This window comes from Apium graveolens, chromosome 4 (genome assembly GCF_009905375.1).
Source record: "Apium graveolens cultivar Ventura chromosome 4, ASM990537v1, whole genome shotgun sequence".
In the NCBI taxonomy this organism is placed as follows: Eukaryota; Viridiplantae; Streptophyta; class Magnoliopsida; order Apiales; family Apiaceae; genus Apium; species Apium graveolens.
The window spans coordinates 105506802-105512072 of NC_133650.1; positions in this window are offsets into that span (position 1 = coordinate 105506802).

The window sequence follows — 5271 nt, forward strand, 5'->3', positions numbered from 1 at the left end:
AAATATTCAAAATAATATTCATTAAATAGAATAACCGGAGTCATAAGCCCTCGAATGAATATTCAAAATAATATTCATTAATAAAAATAAAGTTATCGAATAAACATTATTCGATTAATAGTTTTGAAAACTATATCTATATATATATAAATATATATAATATACTCGGGAACATCGACTCCCGGTTTTAGAAAATGTTCACCTTTGGGTCCCCTATACAAAGGGTTTACGCAATTATTGCTTATCTCTAGCATAGGTATTATGAACTATAAGCATTGGAATCAACAGATAGATATCAAGATTACGAAACAGACATGCATATATCCCATATCAGCATGCTCCAATATATATTGCAAGATTTGCTAATTAACCATCATGCATCTATCACAAGATAATGCATATACATATATACATCACAACAACAGTATAACGGGTAGAAAATTTGCCTGAGCGACTGGGGGTGATAAAAGGCTTGGAACGAGTCTGGTAACCTATAAACAACATATAAATTGGAATTAAACCAAAGTCGCTTATGAATCTATACTTTAACCAATTAGACCCTAACGTTCGCTTTTGCGCTTAATGATTCACTTAAGTCGCTCAGGTACCCTCGGCTCCACCATTTTTAATAAATTAACCATTAAGGCTTTTAAGGCGATTCTTTCACGAGTACCCTACCAACTCCCTAATCCACTTTACATAATTGTTTTATACTCCAATTAGTCCTTTAAGGGCCTTAACCAAGGTTTTAAAGTAAGGCGAGGGGTAAGGGTTCGGTCGCGAAACACCGTTACTTAAAACGGTCGTTTCTCCTAAACCGTACATCGGATTCAAGCGAACCACATATCAAAACGAAGCTCGTAACATGAACTATCTAATAATGGCAATGGTTAAAACCTAACAGTGAGTTCACGGGTCCTGATGTTAAGAACAAAAGCAGTCTAAAGTAAATCGGGCATTACGACGACTATGTTTACGCGATTACCAAATTTAAACCATTCCAATCAATTCACAATTCAACCCAAAATCACCACTACAACCAAAATTTATCCATTCTTTACTACAACAGCCCCAACAACTCAATATTTCCAATTTATACTACTTCTCAATCATGAACTAAGAGCTTACTTAAGTTCATTAACTAATCACCAAGATTTACAACTCCAAAAATATTACAAAACTAACCAATCTCTAAATATTCAATAATCATGCCTCTCATGAACTATAATACTCATAATAAGCTCTTAAAATTCAATAATAAAGCTAGGTTAAGAGATTATACCTTCCTTGTGAGTAGGAGTAACTAATGAGCTTGAAACAACCTTGGAAAATCCTTACTAAAGCTTTATCTAAACAAAAACACAAGATCAAAATTTCAAGTTCTTGAAAATCATTATTCACTCTCTTCTTCCAAGAATTTTAGGAAGAGATTGTGAAGGAATTTGAAGCTTAGACTTATAGGATATCTATATCTATATGCAAGGAACCTTAGATAATTACCTCACTAATTAACAAAGCTTGGAACTTGGATTTGAGTTTTTTCTTCCTTTGAAATGGATAAAGGCCGAGAGCTTCTTGTTGGAAATGAAGGTCAACTTTTTGTTTTTGTGTTATGAATTGTTTTGTTGGTTGTTTTTCCTTTTGTTTTGCTAAATTACCTTTTAACCATAGTAAATTTTGTGTGGTTTATAATCAACCAACACTTCCTTCCCTTTGGTCATGCTTATGTCATTTTCCTATGTCATCTTCCCACACTTGTCCTCTCCTTGTTGGTGTGGTGACATCATCATCACTAACCTCTTTGATTAGCTCCTAATTACTTGGATAATGACCGCTGATCTGTTATACGGTTCGCTTAACTTTAGTTCTCGTTTATCGTTTGAGGGATCATACCCGGGATCTTATTACTTGGGTTTTCTTAACCTTTCTCAATACATTATATTCCTTTTATGATCCTCTATTATAATCCTTGAATTTAAATCCTTTTTATCCTGTTACCTTATACTCAATTCTTTCGGTATCTGGTGGATTTTCGGGAAAAATCAAAGTGTTCGAATTTGGATTCTGACGATCTTTACATACACTTATATACCATATAGAGTACTAATAAGATCTCAGAATAACAATAAAAGAACCTCTACAAGGTGTGGCATGAAAAGTTTTCTTATTCAGCATAATCAACAAAAACACTATTCATAAGGGTTACAAGAAGTTCAAAATTTTGGGGTTATTACAGTGAGTCACAACTGCTATTAGAATTTATGCTATTATCAGAGTATTTCTCCAGTAATCAGAGAATGTGAAAAGTCACCAAGAAAAATTTATTTACTTTTCTAATGCATATTACTTAATACCAGCAATGCACTTGGATCTTCCCATTCACATATTTACTCTAGATCTCAGAGGAGTACCTGGCCTCAATTTTCTTTTCTTTTCTTCAGATATGTGGGCTTATCAAGCATGTAGTTCATCCTTAAGATTTACTGACATCAGAATTTGACAGATAAGAAGCAAGAATCTAGTTTGTGACTTAGTAAGAAGATACACAAAGTAAATTTGACTAAGCTCAAAATCAAAATTTGCTTGTTTTAATGAATTTCCACATAAACAACTAATTCAAACATGGGATTTCTAGTATGTTAAAGACTACTAGGTCAGCATCTAGCACAATAATCCTCATTGGATTGAATAGTCACAGAACATTCAAAACACTATCAGAGTATATAGAATCACATCAGATAACAATCAGTATTTAATATATTACAGTTTAAGCACATATTACATGGAGATAAGACAATCTGTAAACACTGATCATAAAGTCTGATGCATGAGAACAAAAACTAAACAGATTTTGAGAAAGAACCTGAAACCATTCCAAGTTCATTTACCAATCTTGTAAAAGTAGCTTCACATAGTGGTTTGTTGAAGATATATGCTAGTTGTTGATCTGTTGGAACAAAATGCAATTCCACTGTACCTTCCATCGCATGTTCCCTTATGAAATGGTACCTAATGCTGATGTGCTTTGTCATTGAGTGTTGAACTGGATTACCTGTCATAGCAATACCGCTTTGATTATCACAATAAATGGGTATTTTAGAAAATATTAACCAATAGTCCAGTAACTGATTCTTCATCCAAAGAATCTGTGCACAACAGCTTCCTGCAGCAATATATTCTGCTTCTGCAGTTGATGTGGAAATTGATTTCTGTTTCTTGCTAAACCAAGAAACCAATCTGCCGCCAAGAAATTGGCAGCTTCCACTAGTGTTTTTTCTGTCTATTTTGTATCCTGCAAAACCTGCATCTGAGCAACCTATTAGCTTAAAATCTGATTCTCTAGGATACCACAAACCTAGATCAGCTGTACCCTTGAGGTGCTTGAAAATTCTTTTCACATCTATTAGATAAGGTTCTCTTGGATCAGCCTGAAATCTTGCACAAAGACAGGTAGCATACATGATATCAGGTCTACTTGCAGTTAAATAGAGTAAAGAGCCAATCATACCTCTCTAGTTAGTAATATCTACTAATGCTCCAGTATCTTTGTCAAACTTGGTTGCAGTGGCCATGGGAGTGGATGCAGTTGAACAGTCTTGCATTCCAAATTTCTTCAGTAAATTTCTAGTGTACTTGGATTGATTTATGAAAGTACCTTCTTCATTTTGCTTGACTTGAAGTCCCAGAAAATAGCTAAGTTCTCCCATCATACTCAATTGATATCTTGATTGCAGTAGTTTTGCAAACCTTTCACAGTGTATAGCATTTGTAGAACCAAAGGTGATATCATCAACATATATTTGTACCAAAAGTAAGTCCTTTCCATGGTTGAGGTAGAACAGTGTTTTATCAATTGTGCCTCTGTTAAATCCACTTTCTGAAGGAATTGAGCTAAAGTTTCATACCATGCTCTTGGAGCTTGCTTAAGGCCATAAAGTGCTTTATCAAGTCTGTAGATATGATTAGGAAATTTTGGATCTACAAATCCTGGAGGTTGTTCAATATACACCTCTTCTTTCAATTCTCCATTGATAAAAGCACTTTTCACATCCATTTGAAAGACTTTAAATTTCTTGTGAGCAGCATAAGCCGAAAAATTTTTATGGCTTCCAATCTAGCAACTGGTGCAAATGTTTCATCATAATCAATACCCTCCCGTTGAGAGTAGCCTTTAGAAACCATCCTTGCTTTGTTTCTTGTAATTATGCCATCACTGTCAGTTTTGTTTCTGAACACCCATTTTGTGCCAACAATTGATCTTATCTTTGGTCTTGGCACTAGGGTCCAGACTTTATTATTTTCAAATTCATTTAACTCTTCCTGCATTATTTGCACCCAATCAGCATCTTGAAGAGCTTCTTCCACTTTCTTTGGTTCAGTCTGAGATAGAAAGGAATGATAGAGACATTCATTTGATGTTACAGTTCTAGTTCTGACACCTTCTTCAGGATCTCCAATTATTAAGTCAGGTGTATGTGCTTTAGTCCACTTCCTTGCAGATGGAAGTTGTTCTCTAGAACTGGATCCTCCCCCATGATCCATGTTGTCTTCATCAGCATTTTCTAATGCTCCTCCTGTAGTTATGCTCTCTGAGACTTCAGAATTTGAGTTTGATCCTTCAGGATTTGAAGAATCAGAGCTTCCAGAATTATCAGAATTTGGCTCATCAGAACATGATGAATCAGAACTTGAAGAGCCAGTGATAGGTTCTGATGCTTCTTGAGAATCTTAAGTTGTGGTAGGATCTTTAGCTTGCTCCTCCTGAACAGGTGCATTTTCCCTTGGAGTAGTTACCACAGTTTCAATGACATCAGAATTTAACCCGTCAGAACTTACAGGATCAGAATTTAAGCCATCAGAATTTACAGAATCAGAATTTAAATCTTCATTTTCAAATCTCAGCTGATCATGATCATTGAAATCTTCAAGTCCAGTAATCATTTTATCATCAAAAGATACATTGATAGATTCCATGACAACCCTTGTTCTTAAATTGTGGACTCTGAAGGCTTTTGTGGAAAGTGGATATCCAACAAAAATTCCTTTATCAGTTTTTAGATCAAATTTTGACAGCTGTTCAGGATGAGTCTTAAGAACAAAACACTTACATCCAAATACATGAAGGTATTTCAGATTTGGCTTCTTTTTATTCACCATCTCATATGGTGTTTTTCCATGCTTGTTTATGAGTGTATCATTCTTTGTAAAACAAGCAGTCTGCACAACTTCAACCCAAAAGTAGGTTGGCAGCTTTGCTTCATCAAGCATAGT